We start from the raw sequence: 23,227 nt of genomic DNA, 5'->3' as shown, positions 1-23,227 counted from the left end.
CCTGGTGAGCAGAGCCTGGTCCTGGCCCTGCCCTGCGCTCCCCAGGTGTCCCAGTGGGAAGAGCAGTGCATTCCTGCTTCCAGCCAAGAAGGCCATTTACTGGGACTTGGGGTTGAAAGGATTGTTTGGTTGAGATTTTTGTTTTCAGCCTGAAACTCCTGCGAGGGATGAATCATAGCTGCGTGCGTCTGGCTGAGCTACAGGGCTCTGCCGAGCGCAGGGGAACACAGGGACCAGCACATGTCCCTGTCAGGAGAGCTCCTGCCATCCTTCTCCATCTGAGGGGGAGGGAGACCATCTCCTGAAACGGCTGCAGGCAGGGAAGGCAGGGAGCTGTGGTGTGGAGGGGACTGTACCCATGGAAGGTGCCTGGTGCTGTTTGTCCAACCAACCAACCAACCGACCAACCAACCAACCCCTCATGCTGGGGGGAGCCGAGGGGTGAGGAGCAGGCAGGGGTTAGGGGTGGGCTGGCTTCTCCTCCTGGCTAAGGATGGGGGCTCTGCAGCACTGGTGACAACACTGAGGCTTGAAGCTGGTGTCTAGACCTGGTTAAACTGTCCCTGTGTCACCTGTGTAGCCCAAACCACCCAATCCTTTCTCTGTGTAGGGCGATGAGAGCATTCCCTTGTGGTTCCAGTTATTTTCACCTGAGTCCGGTGTGGAACTGGGGAAGCAGGACCCGTGTGGTCCATGGAAAGCAGATCCCTGTGGATGGAGCCCAGGAACTCTGCTCAGCCTGGGGTTCAGGGCACAGCACCCCGTGATCCCACTGGGCTGGCCAGGGTGCTGCTGGCAGGTGAACCAGTCAGGAACCAATCTGTTACGAAATTTATGAAATGTTATGTAACTGCGAGGAACCAAAAGACAGACTCTCTTAAAATGATATCCTTGTTAATAATCTCCTTCATCCATCACTGCTGCTCAAGGATCCTCTCGCTTTTATGCGGAACATAAATTATTTGGGGGTGGGAGGAGGGGTTCTCTGGGCGATGGGAATTGCAAACAGCTGGTTGACCACAAATTGCACCTCCTGCATCATCAGCGAGCTCACGTGAGCTCAGCACCAGCCCTGCACGCTACGTTCATGACCAGGCTGTGATATTTTCACTCTGCTGATGCAGAATCCCTATTTTTATGGTACCCACTCTGTGCCCACGTAGCTCTGTGTGTCATAAAGATGTCAGAGCCAGGACCCCCCACACAGTGGCCCCCTCATCCTCCTGCCCAGCATCAATCAGGTCCTGGCTTCAAATCTCACCAGGCACATGGAGAGTGTCAGAGCTGGATGTCAGAGCTGGATGTCAGACACCCCACCACGATGGGCCTCTATTTTAGAGGGACACCTCGTAGTAGTTTCTGAACCCCCTTCTGGTTTCCTGGGTATTTTCCCAGAACCACTCATTGCTCCTGCATCCCTTGGCCATCCCTTCTGTTTCACAGCATCTGAGCAGCATGGCCAAAGCTAATGCTGATGTTGGCGTTCGTGTGGAGCTAAGGGTTAAGGGGAAGGGATCAAACCACAGAACAGAGAGTGAATGCAGCTTTTCTTGTTCGTGCTGCATTGTGATATATTTAAACTTTCATTTAGCATAAATACTGTAGGTCAAACACCAGACAGATTCACCAATTATATTTTCCCCTATTAGATGAAATATGTTTCTAATTTGGCCATAGTTTTGTTTTATTAGACCTGTGGCAGTGAGGGTGACCCTGTTTCAAAATAACCTTTTCAGATCATTTAGCCCTAGTCTTTTGCAAATAGAGTTTGATAAAGCAAAAATGTGCCAGCCTATTTTTTAAGTGAGGGTTATGTGAACCCAATTCCTTCCCCAAGTCAGGCTGGGGCCCCGCTGGAGCTTGGGAGCCCTTAGGAAAGCGTTATGTTACAGTCACTCCGTGTGCGCTCAGCGAGTGCCCCGGCGTGCAGAGCGAGAACTCAAACCCTGTTTGTTTTGCACGGCGGATTTGAGCCAGAGGATTTTTGTCTCTTCAAAATGTAATAAAATACAGTACTAGCATTTCCTGGGTTTCAGAGCTTCCCTGCGTGCTGTTGGAAGGACGGCAAGGGGCGATGTGCTGACTTCAGCTCCAGATCTCCCTGGTTTTCTTAAAAGCAAGATCCCCAGAGCGGCAGTGTCAGGTATCTTTCAGGATCAGCTTTTGCTTTTTGTGTGTGGTGAAAACGGGAGAGATGAGTTATTTTTACTTTATGCAATTCCATTTTTATTTTTTTTTTTTTTTTTACTCCTGGCTTATCTGATCCGCTTATTGTACCGAGGGCTTTATTTCCTTCAGGCTCCAAAGGAAAGCTCTGAGCTTCGTGGAGCCCATTCAGCCTGGACATGATACCATTGGCTCCGATGGCAGCGCTATCGCCGCCGTTATCCTCCTATCGCCACCGTTATCGCACTGCTGACAAATCCAGCAGGAGTTCAACGCCGAGGTCGCCTGCGCCTCTGGAAGCTTTCCTTGGCTCTCAGGGTCTTCTACCGGGTCTCTGCCCTTCTGCAGAGCCTGGGTGCTGTGGGTGCCTCTGGGTGCCTTGGATGAGCTCCCCAGCCACAGGGGATTTCTCCTTGAGTAGAAATTCCTTAAACTGTCCTTCCCCAAGGTGCTTGCTGGAGTCACTTCTCCCTTTCCCTGATTTCAGCCCTATTTCCCATATTCACACCAGTTAAGGTCCTGGTTCATCAGCCCCTGACAAGGGAGCAGTCCAGGAGCTAAATCCCCTGAGAAGGGCTGCTGGGTGCTCCTGCTGCACTTCCAGCCTTTCCAGCAGCCCTGGGATGCTTTGGGGCCATCCCTGTGGGAATGGGGATCCTCACAGACACAGCCTTGTAGGGCCATGGGGCTCCCCCTGCTCTGCTTCCCTTCAGCTTCTCCTGCTGCTCTCTTGGCTCAGGATGTGTATGGACCCCTGGGAGAGTCAGGAGGCACAGCCAAGGAGAATAATGACACACAGCCATGCGTGTGGCACTGGTGTGTCCTCCTGCTGTCACTGGGCTCCTGCAGCTCCAGTGCTGCCTCTGCCAATGCCACCGAGGGCAGGAGTTCCCTGTGGCCAAACAGAAGGAGTGGCATCATCCCCAAAGAGCAGGAATGGCACCATCCCCAAACTGCAGGAATGGCACCAACCCCAAACTGCAGGAATGGCACCAGCCCCAAACTGCAGGAATGGTACCAACCCCAAACAGCAGGAATGGCACCAACGCCGAACAGCAGGAATGACGTCGATGCCGGTGCTTTCATCATCCTGAATCGACATCATTCAAAGTAACAATCACAGCAAAGCTTTGCATGTAGAGATTGAAACCAGCTGGAAAGCAGCGTGTCTCCTATGCAGAAAAATGGTTGCTAAGATGGTGCTTTGGATCGAGAAAGTCACGCCTCAAAGTTTGCTGAAATTCGATATTCTTAGCAAATATTATTGTTGCTTGTTAAATATTTGGTGAAATGCAAAGATCAACACCGAAGAAAACTATCAGCAGTGTCAAAACAAAATGCATGTTAAAAGTCCTTGAAATCAATCTATCCCTGTGAAATGTCCTCAGCTCCCCGAAACCGCCATTTCCAATGGAAATGCTCCATGAGAAAATTTCCTACAACTCTACTCAAAGCCAGGGAGAGCTGAACCATTTCAGACACCGTTCAAAGCTATTTTTGTTAAGTCTTTAAAACCCTTTAAGACTTTATTGAGAGAAAATCCCTCTCTGTGCTGTCACTGAATTTAACAGTCTCATCTCCAGGCTGGTGGGGGGAACGCTCCTGTCTCCCCCTCACTGTCAGGATGAGATTTACCCCCATCTCTCCCCAGGCTGCCTCAGTCCTGTTTTCTCTCCAGGAGCCCTCACTGCCTCCATGCCATGGGCACAACAGACAGTTTTGCTTGGTCTGTGAGCAGGGTTTGCTCCCCAGCAGAGCCAACAGCACCGAGCAGTTCCCCCCATCACCCCAAGAGTTCCACTTGCTCCGGAGGCTGCTGCCAGTGCCAGAGACCTCTGAGAACTGGGCCAAGCTCATGCACCACAGGGAGAAGGTGGAACTCGATCTTAAGCAAAACAGAAATGCCGCCAAGGGTTTTTCAACTGAAAACTGAAGCTGGAAGGAGAGAAGTTTCCACTTCTGGACAAGCTGGGGCTGCAGGGCCTGGGGCATGTGGGGGCTGCCCATTGCACCCAGTATAGGCTGGGAAGAGCAGCTGGACACCCCTTGGGAGGGGGAAATATGGGAATTGCCTTCAGCAATGTCCTGTGTGGTTGTTTGTTGCTGTTCTCTTTTCTCCTGTTTTCTCCCCCCACCACATTTTCCCCCAGGTGCTTGATCCTGAGGTATTAAGGGACGAATCTGGGTTACAGAACTTGCAAGCAACTGGAGAAAGTGACTTTATTTCTAGGTAGAAGCCAAATTTGGGAATATTGGCTGCAGCAGGTCACACCCTGCGGAAGGACGTGTGTCTGAACTGAGTGTGCAGAAAACAGCAGCACACGGCACAGGGGAGCAAAGCAGGTCACTGAAACACTTGTCAGCTTTTCAACATTGTTCACAGACATTTTGGCATCCCAAAAACTGACAGGGGATCAAATGTTCCCAAATGGTGAAATCTCTAAGTAGGAAAAAGGAACATGTGCTTTTGAAAGGGTCCCGTGTTCTGAGCACTGCGGGCTGCAGTGGCCATAAATTGTATTTACAGCCTTGCTGAAGCGTGTCCTGTTTACACCGTCTGATCACTGTCCTGGGGACTGACTGAACCTATCAGGGTCTGAAAAACCCATAATTCCTTTTGTTTGGAATAATGGGGAGGAGCAGGACGATGTTCTCATGCAAACCTCCAATTCCTCAGGGCTGTGTGTCTGCTGCTGCTTCAGACTCTCCAGCAAGGGCAGATCCTTCACTCTGACCATTGCCCCAGCACAACACTCAGGGCTGCATCTAGGCATCAGCTGTGCTTCCCAGGGACATCCCAGGAGCTGGGACCAGCTGGAGAAATGTGTTTTAAGCTGGTTTCCATCTTTTGCGAAGCCCAGGGTGTTCCTTGCCAGGCTGTGCTGCCATGCAGGTTTCTCAGTGTCACTAATGTCAGGTATGAATTCTGGTTTAACTTCCAGAAGTGATAGGATGTGGCTTTTTCTTACTAGTTGGAAACTTTCCCGTGGAGCTCCATACACAATGTTTTCCTGTCTGGTACCACGGTGAGCCCAGATGCTGAAGGCAAACTCCATCACCCATATCACAGTCTGGGACATTTACTGACAGATGAATCCTGCAGGGACAAATGGCAGGTCCAGGTTGTCTGAAGGGAAACCAAAGTGCTTCTGGTTGTTCTGCCAGCCCTGGTGACCCCCAGCCCCCTGGGCAGGAGGTGATGGGGAGCACACCTGGGCACAGATGGTACAGCACAGCTGGCACATGACCAGGGCACATCACAGAGCACCCTGTGCTCAGCAGGGCTGTCCCAGCCCCTTGTTGTGCTCTCTGGAGTTCCCCAGGACCTGCTCATCCGGAGTCTGTTGCTGCCTGAGGCACAACCAGAGAGTTTCTTCAGCAATGGAAAAGTTATTTTCCTAAACGGACATTAATGTTTTTTCCATTAATTGGAAGAAATTCTGCGGCTATGGAAAGCCTTAAAGTGATATCACTGTGAAAAACTGCAAAAAATTCACACTGGAAAGGGCTTATGAAATCCAGACTTTTGTCAGCCAGAAGGGACTTTAAAATAATCCCCCCAGGGCCTCCTCAGTGCAAGAGTTGGAGATGGCAAAGGGCCCCTCACTGGAGAAGGAAGATGTGGGCAGGGAGATTGTTTTGGCTGCCAGAGGGAGCAGCTATCCCATCCCATCCCATCCCATCCCATCCCATCCCATCCCATCCCATCCCATCCCATCCCATCCCGTCCCGTCCCGTCCCGTCCCGTCCCGTCCCGTCCCATCCCATCCCTGCTCCATGCCTAGCCCCCTTGGGAGTCAGGAGATGAGCCAGCCCGGTGCCTCACTCCAGGTGCTGTCAGCAGCCTGGATCATCTCCCTTGACTTATCACACCAGGTTCCTGGAAGAAGAGGAAAAGCAACCCAATCCAAGCAAGAGCAGCCCAACGATCCCTGGAGCCATTGGGAAGGAGGGAAGCAGACCCTGTGGCACAGGGCAGGGGCAGAGCAGCAGGATGAGCCCTGGTGTTGTGGCAGATGGGCTGAAGCTCTTCCCCAGACCCTTGGCAGTTCAGGAGTGACAGAGACATGGGCAAAGGGTCCTGGCCATCCCTTCCCACAGAGATCTGGGAGCAGCTCTGTCCCCATGCTCTGGTGGCACTGGAGCGCTGGTCCTGCAGCCATGTGAGTGCCCAGCAAAGGCAGAGCCAGCCTGGCTCACACAGACCAATTACCACAGGCATAATTGCTTGCAGAATTGGAACCTTCATTTGCTTTGAGTTCTTCCCAACTTGCCCAGTCCTCCAATATCTCCCTGCTCTGTCAGACATTCTCTGTTCCAACACAAATACAGATTTTTCTGGAAATGTGATTTATTTTCCCTAATTTTGATCTCTTCTTGCATTCTTCAGTTGAAGAAGCAGAACCCATGAAGAGTTTGGCTGACAGAAGTATTTGTGCAAAGGTTTCCTTTTATCCCCTCTTCCATATTTTTCTCAAAAACAGCTACCTAAATCCAAATAAGATTAAGAGCAAAACCTTTCAAATGGGTTACATTAATTTAGTTACCAGATCCTTTGCAACGATGAAAGAAGCACAATATTCTTATGTAATAAGTCCTGCTTTATAAATGCATTAATTCTTAAACTATATTGTTTTAATAAACAAGGCTCTAGACATGCCCAAGGGCACTGGTATTCTCAGAAGAGTTTTCCAAGAAGGCTTGTGTTGTTGGATTATTATTCCATTACTTCCAAGTTCACTGAGTGGAGCTATTTTTTTTCATACTCATATTGCAGTAAAAACAACAACTTTCAAATACTTTCTTGAGGAGATTGGGAATCAAAATGGAAACTATTTGTGTAGGATGAGAAGTGCTGAAAGTCTCTCGGTTCATGCAATTACATCGGGAATCTGAGGCCTGACTTGTTATTAAGGGGCACAAGGGTGGGGAATTCAGGTCACTGCGGAGCTTCCTGAGCTAATCCCACTCCTGGGGATATGCTGGAGGAGCTGTGGCCAAGCCTGGGGAGCACAGGCAGGACCCAGCTCTTGGCCATGCCCATCCTGGGCTGGCAGGACCTCAGGGGTGTTGGTGGGTGGATGCTGAGTGTCCCCTCTGAGTTGCTCCAGCTCTGTGTCCCTCCTTCCATAGCTCCTCTCCTTCTGCTTCCAAGCCCAGCTTCCCTTTCAGCTCCCCAGATCCACCCCACACTAATGACCCAGAGGCTTTAAAGACCTGCTTTAAGGTCTTGTCTCTTGGAATCCCAGAGTGTTCCCCCATTGCTGGCTGGGCTGGGGAGTACCAAGCTAGTAAAGCACAGCTCAGGCAGGGTGGGGTGGACAGCAAGTTCTGCCTGGGTCTGGGAAATCTGTATTCCCACAGATATCTCCCCAGGTAATCCCTCTGAGTGGAGAGACACTAATAAAAACGATAATAATGAGATAACTCACACATGGTCCTCCCAAACCAGCTTCTAGGCGATGCTGCACAAAGCCAGGAAAGGTCTGGAAAAGCTGCTGTGCCAGGGCAGCTCGTGCTGTATATAAAGGATGAAACATTCATAGTGTGTTCACCCCATTAAATGCCTGGCCACGTGTGGATGTGCAGTTTTGGGGTGCTGGGCTCTTACCTGAGCATTCCACAGCCTGCAGGGGATGAGCAGCTCCCAGAGGAGCCGGCACAGAGCTGCTCTCCTCCCTCATCTCTCTGTCGGCACCGGCCACTCTTTCCAACCGGATGCAAATGAAGGGAAATCTCACCCATTTGTGCCTCTGTGGAGTATCTTCTGCCTTATTCCCATGAATTATTAGCTCACTTTTATTGGGTTTGGCTTGCAGGAGGATGACTATTTCATCCATCAAATCAGAATCTTTTTAACACTAATACTGAATTTATAGAAGTGGTTAAACGAAGTGTTGACAATATGGACAATGTGTTTCTGATTAACGCTGCGATTTAACAGGGAGCTGCCAACGGCCCCGAGTTACTAAACCCGAGCAGCACTTTTCCAGACCCACGGGCTGCAGCTCAGCGCTGCAGATGTCAGGGCTGGCTGCAGGGGGCTGGCTGCAGCCAGGCTGCTCCCAGAGCTCTGCTTTTCTCCTGTGGTCAAACCTGTACTGAGCTTTTGCCTAATCACACCTGTACTGTGCTCTTCCCCTTTCCCCGGTGGGTGCATTTGCATGTGTGTGCATTTATATGTGTGCATTTACATGTGTGCATTTACCTGGGCAGGGACTGAACAGCTGGGTCCTGCAGCTTTGAAGAACATCAAAACAGATTAAAATATGGTTCTTTCTTTCTTTCTTTCTTTCTTTCTTTCTTTCTTTCTTTCTTTCTTTCTTTCTTTCTTTCTTTCTTTCTTTCTTTCTTTCTTTCTTTCTTTCTTTCTTTCTTTCTTTCTTTCTTTCTTTCTTTCTTTCTTTCTTTCTTCCTTTCCTTCTTCCCTTCCCTTCCCTTCCCTTCCCTTCCCTTCCCTTCCCTTCCCTTCCCTTCCCTTCCCTTCCCTTCCCTTCCCTTCCCTTCCCTTCCCTTCCCTTCCCTTCCCTTCCCTTCCCTTCCCTTCCCTTCCCTTCCCTTCCCTTCCCTTCCCTTCCCTTCCCTTCCCTTCCCTTCCCTTCCCTTCCCTTCCCTTCCCTTCCCTTCCCTTCCCTTCCCTTCCCTTCCCTTCCCTTCCCTTCCCTTCCCTTCCCTTCCCTTCCCTTCCCTTCCCTTCCCTTCCCTTCCCTTCCCTTCCCTTCCCTTCCCTTCCCTTCCCTTCCCTTCCCTTCCCTTCCCTTCCCTTCCTTTTCTCCGTGACACAAAAAATAGGAGTTGCACACAAAGCAACTGGCAATGGGAACAAAAGGGAGAGGAAGAGAGGGGGGTGTGTGCAGAGCCACAGAGATCACAGCCAAGATGAGAGGATTCTGCTACCTGGAGCCTCCTCTGAGAGTGTTCACAGGCCAGGGAGCTTTGATCCCCTCCCTCCCTCTCCTCACTAATCGCCTTCATGGCAACACTGAACTTCTGAAATTCAACAGCTACTAAAATATCAAGTATTTAGGGCTGGGAAAACCTTGTGGAGTGCAAGGTTTCAAGAGATGTTTTGGCTTCTCTTGAGTTCAGAGCCACAGTTGGAGTTCGGGAATTTTCTTCCTCTGGTTTTACATCTGTTGGGTTTGCTGTTTGTTCCAGGGGGATTGATTCAGTTTTGGAAAAAAAATCGATATGTCTTCCCCATGTGCAGCTTAGGGTTAGAAAAGCCAGGAAACCTGGGGCAGGGAATAGACCAGCAGGTTACCCCAGGCAGGGCTGGAAGGGTCAGGTAAGCCCAGGCAGGAATAGATGAGCACATGGAATTTCCCTGAGCACAGAGAGCAGTGCCCGGCCCCCTGGCACACTGTGACCTGCCTCATGTTTGTCCCTGTTTGACTGGCTCCCACCAGCCTAAATTCCACCTGCAGTGATGGAGCTGTGTTTGTAGTGCCAAATCTTGGCTGCCTGGGGCTTGCTAAAACCAGGTTCATCTCTGGTAACACTGGGATGAGTTCCAGGTGTGTGATAAAACAAAATCACTTTTAAACCTTCACTCAAAGCTTGAGCAATAGCCAGGCTGACCCTCCTCTAAAGCTCCCTTTTCCTCACCCTGCCCCCATCTCTTGCATTTCTCCTCCCCCATCCTTCCCCAAAATACCCCAACCCTTGTCTGGCCTTGTTTAAGAGTCAGATTCAATAGTGCCTTTGTTAAGGGTTAAAATCTCATTAAATGTGAGGTAAGAGGAAATGAAAAAGTGTAAAATATCCAGATTTATTACCTGTTGTCTTCTGAGCATTTGAGAACCGGGAGCTGAGGGCAAGGGGCTACGTGGGATCAGAGCTGTGAGCCACGAGCCTTCCCCACCACCCGTGCTGCCTCTGGCTCCTGGGGCACTGCCTGCTCCTGGCACCGCCTTATCAAAGGAAAAAAAACTAATTTTGTGCTTTTTGAGATAAAAAAGGTGAATTGCTCTTCCTCTATCAGACTGGCCCTGAGCTCCACCACCATCCCCCTGCATGTGCAGGTGGGGATGTTTATTTACTGAAATCAGAAATGTTTCTCAGCTCAAAGAGAAGGTTTTCCAGGAGCGGTGACTCCTGCTTTTCTCCTGTTCCAAAGGTGAAGGGAAAAGCAAACCCAGTAAATTACAGTGTCGGGTTTATTAACTCTGCTAATGAGGGAGCAGCCTGCGTGGTAGGGGGTGAGAGAGTGAGACCCTCTGCTCTGGGGCATCACACTTGGGGTGCCCCCAAGCTGCTCCCTCCCTTTCAGGGTGGAGAGAGGTGCCAGGGCAAAAAAAAAAAAGGGCAATTAGAGGAACTATAAAACCTGATAAAACTGCTCTGCTCCTGCAGCAGCCACAGTGAGCCTCGAGCATGGGATGGAGCCTGTGAGTGGTGCAACTGTGGGGCTGTGCCCGAGGCAGGGTGGTGCTACAGTGTTCCTTGTGCCCAGTGCTCTCCTAACACGAGTTCTGGGGTGTGATGTGAACACATGCAGGTCCCAGGGTGTGTTTTTTTCATACACAAATCCTGGTGTGATGTGTTTACAGGGCTCTCTCTGCCTCTCACCTTCCCCGTGTGCACTCAGGGATGTGCTGTTCGCTTTGTCCTTTAACTGAATTAGTGGTTGAGGAGTAATGAGATAATCTGTCCTCTCTCCCTGCACGAAACAGGGGAGCCAATGTCACTGGTGAAAAATGTGGGGCCACCCACTGGGCCTGGGTGGGAGGGGGAGTTGTGCTGAGGCTGCCACCAGCTACAAACAAGTGGCATTTCTGGGCTTGTTGTTGGGTGGTTTCCATGGAAAACCCTCAGCAGCTTTGGAGGGACCCGTCACCACTGCAGCTGTCCCCAGCCCTGTGCCCCTCACCCACTCCCCCAGCCCTGCAGCCAAGACCACCATCCAGCCATGTCCCTGAGTGCCACATCTGCTAAATCCAGGGGCTGAAAGCACTCATGGAGTGTGTCCTTTGACAGTGCCAGCGTGCAGGTGTTGTGCTGGAGAGCCACAAGAAAATCCTCATCCCACTCCTGCCTTGGCAAGCACATGCTCGAGCTCTCTGCTGGAGCAGGGACCTTTTCCCGGGGTGATGCCCACCCTACCTGGCCTGTTTAATGTAGGACCCCTCGGGCACATCCTGGTGGGTGACACCGAGTAAAGCGCCAGGGCTCTGCCACAGGGCTGGGCGTGGTGGCAGACGCAGGAGCAGGTCCTCATTGTCCCCGCAGAGGCGGCTCTAACTGGTGACATTAGCGAGTGGCGGGGCTCCGGGTGCCTGCTGGTTCTCCCTCCATCCACTCTGTATTCTAACCCTAATTGTCTGCAGCAACCTGTTATTACGGCGCCTTTAACATGATAGACACAAATAGGACGCACTAATCCACTACTCTTTGGTTTAAGAGTCATTACAAAGTGCTTAATTAAGTAAGCCTCACTTAATCACAAAATGTTTGCATGCTAAACGAGTTCTTGTGAAGCACGACACTTGACATATTCTGTACAAAAATAATTACAAGCGGGAGGCCCGGTACATTGAGCCTCCGAACATTTCATTTCAGGCCTTGCCCATTCATCACCAGGCTGGAATTAAAAGGCTTTCAACGCAGAACTCCCACATTCCTGCCGGCTGAGTCACCGCTGCCTCTGCCGTGCCTGGGTGGCTGCCACGGAGCCGCTGCCCCGCCGGCTCCTCGGGAATGTGCCGGGCCCATGGCACAGCTGCTGCTGCCACCGTGGTGTGGCTGCACCGAGGTGGAGGCTGGCACCTGGCTGGGAGGGGCACCGTGGGAGGAGAATCCTAGGAAAGGCCAGCAGAGCATCCATGGAAGCAGCACGGTGGTGGGCATTTTGTCAGTGTTGAGGTGTCCAAGCGTTGTGTGCCCTTGGTGTGGAACAGGCAGGGGGAAATTCGGCCCCTCCCTGCCCCAAAGGTCTCCTAAAAGCAAAGTCACTCTGTACCCCGAGGGATGGTGGCTTTCCCAAATCTCCCCCCTCACGCTGCATAAAGGCTGCCTGAATGGGATTGTGTCAGGAGCAGCCTGCAGAGCTTTGTTGGGTGTGCTGGTGCCCATTAAAATCCCTGTCCCTATTGGGATAATTGGCATCCTTACCCCAGGCTGCCTTTTGAAGGAAACTCTTTAATTAGCATTCTCCAGGCTCAGGAATGCCATCAGCACTATGTTTCTTTTCTCACATGCTGCTGCTCAGGTTGGGGTATTTCGAGCTCCAAACTGCACTGTGCAAAGTGAACAGGAGCATCCATCCTCCATCCATCTGTCCATCATCCATCCATCCATCCATCCATCCATCCATCCATCCATCCATCCTCCATCTGTCCATCCATCCATCCATCCATCCATCCTTCATCCATCCATCTGTCCATCCATCCTCCATCCATCTGTCCATCATCCATCCATCCATCCATCCATCCATCCATCCTCCATTCATCCATCCATCCATCCATCCATCCATCCATCCATCCATCCATCCTCCATCCATCTGTCCATCATCCATCCATCCATCCATCCATCCATCCTCCATCTGTCCATCCATCCATCCATCCATCCATCCATCCATCCATCCTCCATCTGTCCATCCATTCATTCATCCATCCATCCATCCATCCATCCATCCATCCATCCATCCTCCATCTGTCCATCCATCCATCCATCCATCCATCCATCCTCCATCTGTCTATCCATCCATCCTTCATCCATCCATCCATCCATCCATCCATCCATCCATCCTCCAGTGCCCAAGGCCTGGGCACAGCCAGAAGCATCTCTGTGCCCACAGGTGCCATCCTCTTCACAGCTGTTTTTGGGTGGTGACTGCACCATGAAAGGGACATTTGTAACACGGAGAGATCCTGCTGAGCACAGGGACGATGGTGGCAGCTGGAGGGTCACAGGTCCTGGTGTCCCCAGCATCCCCAGACATGCCAGGGCCAGGCTGTTCCCAGGGCTGGGATGGGGAGAGCTGCCAATGTGGGGCTGTCATTCATCTTTCTCCAGAAGCAGGTGTTCAGTGTTTATCAGGACTAACCAAATAATTTATATTAATTAGGAGGGTGTTTGTGACTGGCCCCTCACTGTGGTGTCACATCAGGGTTTTATTGCTGAGATTCCTCCATGGCTCCATCCCACCCCCAGCACCTCAGTGCTCTGCGGGATGGGCCTGATTGCAGCAGAGTTTTGTGTTGGAGGAAAACTGGCAAAAAGATTCAACAAGGCTGTAGCATCCTGTGTGACATTTTCATATAAAATCGTTTCAATTTTTAATTCTGAACCAGCCTGTATTTCAATAGTTCCATTATTTATCACATTATGTTTTGTGTTTTGCATTGTTACTCTTGTCTTCTATATTAATTTTGCATGATGAATTATTTTGCTTGAAGTCAAAATCAAAATGAAATCCAAGCGATTTTGTCAAAATTCAAAGGTTTTAGTTAAGCTGCAGCGAGGATTTCCAGCCCTTTCCTCCACGCACAAGCTAAAAATCTCCGCCTCTGCTCTCCTTCCAAAAAACTGCTTTGAAACCTGGAATTCGTGCAGCAGCTGTGCGGGGTGCTGTTGATTTCCAGCTCCCAGGGATGCTTTTCCTTCCTGTGTGGTGAGTGAAGGAGAGGGCTGGGGGGAGTGAGGGGCTCAGGGGTCCCAGGAGGACCAAACCTGAGCCTGCCTGGGGCTTGGCTGCCAGCACTGACCCAGCAGCAGGAGCACACATGGTAAAAGTTAGTGAGCAACATTCCCAAACTTGGTCATCTTTGCTCCCACACAGGAGCAGGGTGCCAAGGCACGCCGAGGCCGGGGCTGGGGCGGGCAGTGGGTGCTCTAGTGAGTCCCAGTGCGGGGAGAGATGCCTTGTAGGGATGGACATTCACTCCTGGGAGGAAACAAAGCGATCTGTAAACTCCATCTTGAGTTGGACTGAGACTTTGGCCCAAAAAAGGGAGGGATGATTGGTTTTTGTCCCAAACCTCAAAGCGTCTCTGACTGCCATTTTCAAACCCAGATTTTTCATCACAAAGTACCTTTTATCAGTTAAGCCAAATTCGGGGTTCTGCTTTTGTTTTTTGGAGGGAAAGCCTGAGGAAAATGGGTTCCACAACTTAGCATGAAACACAATATTTCAGTTGACTTTCAGGCTTGTCCCCATACAGCCTTTTAATCATTTGTTGCCCTGAAGTTCTATATGTTTATTTTTGGGTTGATTTTCTGCCACTGAGGCAAGAGTGAGTTGGTGATTAGCCTGGTGTGAGCTGCTGGATGCTCTTGCAAGAAAACAGGGACAAGTTCCTGCCCTGTGTCCATCCCACTGTCGGGAGCAGAGACCTGCAGGACCTTTGGTGACTCTCCACCCTTCCCTCCCACTCCCCACATTCCAGTCTCTGATTTTGGTTTTCTATTGCCTTTCCCCAGGTCACTTCTTCTCTTTTCATCTGTTTTGTGCTGGCTGGGTGTGGCGAGGGGCTGGCAGCAGGGAGAGGATGCTCCAACCACACCCAGCTGGCAGAGCTGTCGGGTTGATGTGGTCTCAGCATCCCCTGCTCTGTGAGCACCCCTGGGCTGCACCAGCAGCCAGAGGACACCCACCCTCTCCCCAGGGTGTGTCCCATCCCCACGCAGGGCCAAGGGCAGCTGCTGCCCAGGGGCACTGGGCTGTGCCTCATTGCTGGCCAGGCGTGCTGGCCCACGGCGGCTCCGTGCCGGATTAGCCGGGTTAAACCGCTAATGCAGCCGCTGCGTGGAAGGCTGCTTTCAGTAAGTGGCTCCCTGTAGCTTATTTGACTCCAGGCCCAACTCTAATGTCTCAGTGGGCCTGTTACATTAAGCAGGCCCAAGTGGTAGGAGATTTAAAGCATCAAAATGAAGTGCTTTATCACTCCGTACTGTGTTCTTGGCTGCTTTCGTTGGCCTCACTTCACAGGCGCCGCAGCCTGCGAGCCGAGCCCTCTCGGCAGGCCCATTACAAATTCCACTTGTTGACGGTTGCCTTGTTGCAGGATTTAATGGTAGAATAATATTTACACAGTAAACTCCTCTGGAGGTGTTATAAACACCATAAAAAGGATTTTAGAAGCTTAATGAGCGTTAGTGAAGTCGAGACAGGATAATGTGGCAACTGTGCACTGTAATCTGATTTGGCACCTTCTGCACAGCAGGAGTTAGTGGGTGGAAGAGCTTTTTACTTTTTTTTTTGTTTTTGTTTTAGTGTGTAATATTGTTTGTTTAGCACGGTGCTGAATGGGGGCTGTAGAGCCAAGCGCCCACAGACTGGCTGACACGAGTGCCCAGCAGTGTGGGGAGCACAGGCACTCCTGGTATATCCAGTCAGGACATCGTGGTCACTTTGTGTCACATGTGAAGGGATCAGTGTTTGGGCCAGTTCAATGCTCAGTGACACAGCCCTGAACATGGTTATAATGGTCACAGCAATAATCCTGGGACAACAAACTGACAGACAGTCGGTTTATGTAAGAGATTAGGAAGGAATACTTCCCTGTGAGGGTGGGGGGGCCGCAGCGCAGGGTGCCCAGAGAAGCTGTGGCTGCCCCATCCCTGGAAGTGTCCCAGGCCATGAACTTGGAGCAACCTGGGACAGTGGAAGGTGTCCCTGCCCATGGCAGGGGGTGTAATTGGATTAACTTTAAGGTCCCTTTCAACCCAAACCCTCCTACGATTCTATGATGATGATTTTGGCACAGGGTGTCAGGCAGGTGACAGCAATGGGAACAGTGGCTCTCCCACTGGGTGAGGCAAGGGATGGGTGATGATTTTGGGGCTGGGCATCACTACAAACAGCCCAGTTTGGGGGCTGTGCCAGGGGGCTGGACCAGCTCCTGCCAACCCTGGGTTGGCCCAGACCTCTGGCACAGAGAGGGATGCAGGGGGGGCAGCCCTGGGAGCAGCAGGCACAGGCTCACCCTGGCAGCCTCCTGCAGCCCTGTGTTTTCCTGTACCTTTTCCATGTTATAATTCATGTTTTCCCCTTTAGCTGAGCTGCAATACCCCTGTTATGTGTGTGCATTCACACCTGGACATTCACACGGGTGCACACAGGTACTGGGTGTTCTGGGAGCAATTGTGACTCAGCCCGGGGTTGGTGATTCACATGCAGATATTTGGAGGGTTTGTCTCAGGGAGGCAGTGAGGGAGCAGCTCCTCTGTGTGGGGCTCCGTGGGCATCTCCCAGGGGAGGGAGGATGGAGAACTGTCCCTGCCCATCTGTGCCCAGGGCTCCCTTCTGCCAGTGGAAGGAACGCTGGTGGTGGAGGGAACATTCCTATTTCTGCAGAGCGCTGATTACCAAAGGGATCTTCTTGACTGCCTGCTGGAATGACTTTTCAGGGTTTAACTTATTTTTCATTTTCAATGTTGAATGTTTCCATATATTTTATTTAGCTGTTACATAAACGTATGCAATTTTTATATAAAAATATATTTAATACATACTGTCAAAAATTGTTAATTTTTTTTCAACTTCAGAAGCCACCCAAGGTGAGAAGAAATGTTTCAGCCATGAAGTGACTGGCTGCCTCCCCCAGAGCCCCTCTCCCATTCCTTGCTCTGCTCCCACAACACAGAGTCCTCCATCCACCTGCTCAGAGCCAGACCCATCCCCTCCCACCCCAGACACTCTGTGGGGGCTGGTGGACTTCAAGGATTTGGATTTTGACACTCGAGGAACTACCCCCGGCCTTTCCAATTTCCGAGGGACGTGAGCAGCCATGGATCTCAAGACTGACTTGCCAGCAGCAAAAAGCTGCCTTTTGTAAATAAGCCAATATTTTCTTTCTTTCAAGGGGAAGCTGACAAAGATCAATACCAGCCTGCAAAAGACATTGCCCTCTTAAGAATTAGCCCTTTGCAGAATCATTAATCCAGGAAGCTGTTACAGGGTGACAAGAGCACAGAGGCTCTGCCAGCTCCTGGAGGGATGGCAGCAACATCCCCTTATGCACAGAAAAACAAACCAAATGAGCTCGCTGAGAAAATCGTGGCTATGGGCTCGTTCTGCCCAAGGAATCCATTGGACTTTAATTAAGGAAGGCTGGCTGCACTCTTAATCAGTGTCATTAAAGTTTCCTGGTGCTTTGCTCTCATCTGACTTCCACGAGATCTGTGCAGGGCTGGGCTGGTGGCATGTTGTGGCTGCCCCATCCCTGGAAGTGTCCAAGGTCAGGTTGGATGGGGCTTGGAACAACCTGGGGTAATGGAAGGTGTCCTGCCCATGGTAGGGGGTTGAAACACGATGATCTTTAAGGTCCCTTCCAACCCAAACCACTCTGGTTTTCTGTCCCCTGTGCCATCCTCCATCCCTGTGGCAGGGCAGTGTGTCCCTGTCAGAGCCCTGCCAGCTTCTCTTCTGGCAGCAACCAGGGCACAGGTACTCAGGGCTGGCACCTCCTGAGGCTGCTGTAGAGGGCAGGCAGAGCCTCAGGTGTTTGGAGGGAGCAGGACTGGCCGGGTCTGGCTCATTAAGTGACGTGCAGGGTCACAATTGGTCAGTAGGGCTGGGAATCAATTTATGCAGGTGAAGGTAAATTAGCTGGTTCCATGGCCACATACAAATGAGTGACTCACCCATATAGGAAGGGGCTGGCAGGGAAGGGTGCTGCCATCACCAGCAGTGTTTCTCTGCTGCTGTGTGCAAGCTCTTCACCTTCTCCTGCTCTCTGCAGCTCTGTTCTTTCACTCTGGTTGGCATCAGGACCATAAAAGCGCAGCAGACTGTGAACCAGCTCAGTGGAGCTCAGGACAGGTCTCTGGAACTGAGGAAGCTCATGTGTCCTCCATAAATCAGGCACTCAATCCCCCCTGGGTCAACAGGACACTTTACTCTCTTGAAACAAAACACTGTTGGGCCACAGTGACACAGTGGTGGCACTGCCATGGAGGCTCTGCTGCAGCACCAGGGGAAGGTGCTCATGTGGCAGCTGGGCAGACCCTGACCTGTGCAGGGCACAAGAACCTGCACGGGGTGAGCTACCAGCATGGGGGGGTGCGATAATCTCTCCTATTATCTGATTTAAACAAGAAGCAAAATCAGCCCAAACCCGAGACCCTGGCGTGTTTGGTGAACGGCTAGAGATGGAAAAATAATTCCAAACAAGGCATTTGTCACAACATTGCAGGGTCACCCGCTAAGCAAGGGACGCTGAAGAGGGAAACAGTTCTTAGGGGTAATTACAATTTGTAAGAAGTTTTGCACTGGCTCTGTAATTGTCGGGGGGTGGCCATTGGCACTGCAGCGCTGGGAAAGCACCACAATAGAGCTGTAATTTACAGGGCTGGAACCGTGAAGCCAGAAGTGGTTTGGGAATTATTGCTAATCTTTATGGATTCAGCCATTCATGTGCTGGCTGAGGAGGTTTGGGTTATGTGAACCGTGAGCAGGGGTCTCACTCTGCCCTGGCCCCTCCTGCCCGAGCCCCCACAGCTCTGGGTGAACTGGAGCCAACATTTTTTCACCTTCTGCCTCAGCGAAGAGCTCTCAGCTCCCTCAAGGCTCCCATGGGAGAAGTTATAAAGAGGAAGAAAGTTGCCTTATCACCTTTCCATAATGAAAAAGGCTCCAAGAGAGCTGGAGAGTGACTTTGGACAAGGGCCAGGCGTGGCAGGACAAGGGGGAATGGCTTCCCACTGCCAGAGGGCAGGGTTAGATGGGATATTGAGAAGAAACTCTTCCCTGTGAGGGTGATGAAGCCCTGGCACAGAGTGCCTAGAAGTGTTCCTACTCCTGGATCACACATGTTTGGAGTGAGGGCAGCACAGGAAGGGAATTTCTGTCACCAAAGCCCCTTTGCTCTTAGTCCCTCTGTCCCCTGCCAGCGTGGAGCAGTGCAGCTCTGTCACATCAGGCAGCTGCCTGTGTTCGGCAGAGTTTAAAAGAAAAATAAAAAAAATTCACACTTTTTTTTTCATTTGTGCTGATTTGCATATTAATAGTTTGCATATTAAACAACTACTTCAGAGGGTGGGCGGGCTAATGAATGCAGCAGTCTCCTCTATTTTAACTCAATTTGCCTCATCCATATTCCAATGACTTTGGGGATTGGTATTCAGTTTTCATTGAAATTATCCAAGCCAGACCTAATTTGTGCTGCCCTTCCATTAATCCAATTAATTAGCACCATTGATGTGCGCTGCCTTTGTGAGGCGCTTTGTGAGGCGCCGCTGCCGCTAATGACAGCCTGGGATCAGAGCGAGTAACGAGCAAACCAAAGGAGCGTTTGACCCTTCCTGGACCCTCACACAATGCAGCACTTTGGAGTCTGGAGGCCCTAATTTAGGTTCGATAGTCCAAATTATAGACAATAATTCAATATTCTTTGTGGGGAGCTGAGCAAGTGTCACTCTGTCATTTGTTTAGCTTATAATTTTTTTTTTCCCCCCCTCTGCCTCTTTATTTATGTATTTTTTTTTCCTCCCTTTTCATTATTTTCCAACCTGGCCTTCCTGCTCCACCTCCAGCATTGATTTCTGACCTTGTTCCGCTGAGAAGGCTGAGGATCTCTTTGCTCTGAAGGAATTCATTAACCTTTCCCCTGCCCAGAACTGGAGAGAAAATCTTTATATTTTTAAGTAAGGCAAATAAACACTGGCAGTGACTAGTGGAGTCCCCTCGCTGGCTGCTCCCCAACAACTCCTGTGCCAGCTTAGGAGCTGCTTCTGGGTTTCATTTTTTGGGTAATTTTCAGTTGGAGAGATAGTTTAAATACTGACTGAGCTTCTCCAGGCCCCACTCAATGACCCCAGTGGGTCCTCCCTAACTCAGCATATTCTGTGATTCTGTGATGATTTTCTGCACTGGTAACCCCCCATTTCTTCCCCTTGCTGTGGCCCAACCCTGATGTCCCCACAGTGGCCAAGACCAATTTAAATTGGTGCAATTAAGAGCAGCAAAAAGCCATTCCCATGGCCAGGATACATCCCCAGAGTGCCACCAACGCCCCGGGGAAAGGGGATGGGGAGGAGCTGCAGATGTGTCCAGATGTGAGGAAGCAGGAACTGCACCTGGCACGCCTGTTCTCCCCCACCCCTCCCTCCCTGGCTCACCGGAGGAGGAGAAGCTATTAAAGGAAGCGTTTAGCTGTGGTTATCCACAGGTAGGTCACTAAACTCATTAAGGTAATTAATTACACGCGGCACATTCACTGTGTCCACAAGTGTTTGAACTGTAAGGAGACAGGAATTGTCAGCGCCGGGGAGGACAGAGAATCAATTTGCACAGGAATATGGAGATTTGGGTGCTCAGCTTCCTTTTAACTAGAACTAAAGCTGAAGGGTTTTTCAGGGAAATTCTCAGGGAGGCAAGAAAACCCTATTGCAGGAAGACTGTGTGTAATTTGGTAGAACCATTGTTTGGGGTGAAACAAATAATTTGACACTTTTAAAATCTCACAACAGATAATTTTAAAATTGCCGGAGGAATAAAGGTTGAACCTGGTTTTAACTCTGCTTTGTTTTCCTCACTACTACCAAAATTTCACTTTGTGAAAAGAGGAGTCGTTTTGTGCTGTGCAAGAATGAGGTTTTCTACATCATCCTGGTCACACCTCCCTGCAGGCAGACTGAGATCCTGCTCCTGTGGCTCTGGTGGGTCAAGATGCTGCCAGGGCTGTTCACCCCTTGCTGGGCTGGGACCATGGCACAGGGGACATCGTGTCCATGCTGTGGCCATGCCAGTCCCCACTGAGTCACAGGAATGGGTTTGATATTACTGAGTGGGGACCCTCCTCCTGTGGCTCTCCACGCTGTTCCCAATCACTCCTCAGCATTATAAATCATCCTTTTGCAATAGCAGCTTATACAGTCAGTTGCCTGCAAGATTTTCCTGATTAACCTTAAAATCTGCTATAAATCTTATTCCTTTCTTCCTCATGGAGCTTCAGGGACACAAACAGGCTGCACTGCTGCTGGGGCTGAGGTTCTGCCTGCGCTGTGCCAGCTAACACAGTCCATGGAGAGCTAAAAACCCAATGAAACCTCTCTCCTCTCTGAGGAAGAGGAGGAGGAGGAAGGAGATAGAGCCATGGGCAGCTGTTTCCTGCAGCTCCAGGCTCCAAGGGCTTCCCAAACTTTTCCTAACCCCTCTGGATGATCTTTGGTGGTGGCAAGAAGAGCAAGCCAAGCACCCAAAGGCAGGTGGCATGGAATGGGTATTTATTTCTTTGTCTGAGGTGGGGGCCCTCGTCCCAACCTGCGCGATCCCGCTGCCTGTCTGGCACTGCCGCAGTCAGATCCCGTTTAGTGGCATCACTCAGGACTTGTCACATCACGGCGTGTCACAACATGTCAGGCTCTGACAGGCTGGATACCTGCTATTAACTCGAGACTAGTTGCAAATACAAAATAGAGGTGGTGAGTGAAGGCAGTGCCAGGAGCAGGGCGGATGCCGGTGCTGGCACTCAGGGAATGGCTCTGCAGAGTAGCCCAGGGCTCTGGTGTGCTCAGCCTGGATATGGGAACACAGCCTCCAAAACGGTGCCAGAGAGCTGGATTTGGAAAAAAATTCCTCCTGACACTGAAGTGTCAGTTTAATCCTGACAGAGCATCCTGGCACTGGAGCTGCCAGCAGCACCAGGAGCAGCAGCACCTGCAGCCTGGCCCTGCTGTGGCTGTGGCTGTACCTGACTCTCCTGGGAAAGGTGGAGAAGCAGGACAAGGCTGGAGGCTGAGGTGTGCTTTGGGGAGGGATTCCTTCCTCCTGCTGCTGCATCTGGCCTGTGGAAGTCCCTGAAGCCAGTTTAATTAATTGGCTGCCTGTGAGTGCAGCAGAACAGACAGTGGATCAGGTCTCCTTTTGTCCCTGTTGTGATATAATTCACCTTTAAATCAGAAGTTTAATTACAGCATCACCCTCCCTTATCATGCCTTTCCATCCAGGAACTGGACAAGCCCTGTCTTGAAGGCTGTCTGGCCCCCAGGACCTCACCTGGGATGTCTGGGAGGTGTGGGGTCACATGGACTGAATAAGAGGGGAAACAGCTGGAACCTGGTGACTGGGGCAGAGGAAAGGCCCTGCTGGGACCCTCCTGCAGAGCTGTGGGGAGCACACAGGTGCTGTGCTGTGGTCACCAGTGACAATTTCTGTGTGTTTCTTCTCCCAGTACCCACAGGCACTCTGTGGGAATGGCCTCTGCTTTGAGAGCAGGAGCACCAGCACTGTGGGGCTGACTGGTGGAGAGGAGAGTTGAGTCCAGCCCTGCTGGAGGCCAAGGCAGAGCTCATGGGCCGCTGTTGGAATCCTGGCACCTCCACCTGGTGTGGCTGGATGCTGCCCTGAACGTCTGGAGCTGTTGCAGCCACGTCTTTCAACAGATCCCAGGTGGACGACAGCTCTCCACTCCTCCTTGTCCTGGGATGTCCCTGCCTGGCTGATGGATCCTCACCATCCAGCTGTGTCGGGGGCATCCAAGCAGAACCTGGCACCCCCTGACACCCCAGAGAGGCCAATCCTCCTCGCCCACTCTCCTTAGGCCGCTACAGAACCCTCTTGTCTTCCCTAGTCTCTCACGCCATAACAAGCCAAAAACCAGGCTGGTTTTTATTTGCTTTATTATTAAGCTGATGAGGTTATTTAGCCCGTTTTATGCCCCATTAAATTCTGTGTTTGAAATTCTGTGGAGCGCTTTGCAAACACGCGCTCCGCGCCCGCCAGCGCCGCCGCCGGGGTTTGCCTTGGAGCACCCGAGCCCGTGTTTACTCCCTGGGTATTCTCTGCTTCCCCAGCCCGGTGTGGCTGAGAGAGATGAATACTCTGTTATTGTCACCTCTTCTCACTTTTTTTTTTTTTTTTTTTTTTTTTTTTTCCATGCTCTCATCACTACTTTTGAGTGCTTCTTATTTTCCTTGCCTCTGCAAGAAGCCATAAAATTCCCCCCAGCCCGTGTGTGGTGTGGTGTGCACTTACAAATTACCACTGAAAAATGAATTGCCTTGACAAAATCTAATGTTTTGTGACACAGCACAAATATGCATTTCATTCTTGAAGAGAAGGAAAAGGAGCTCATTGGAAATATTAAATTAAGCAGTGTAACAGCTGAAAATAATT

Source organism: Zosterops lateralis (genome assembly GCF_965231275.1).
Source record: "Zosterops lateralis genome assembly, chromosome: 17".
Classification (NCBI taxonomy): Eukaryota; Metazoa; Chordata; class Aves; order Passeriformes; family Zosteropidae; genus Zosterops; species Zosterops lateralis.
Note: the sequence above shows the minus strand (reverse complement) of the source record.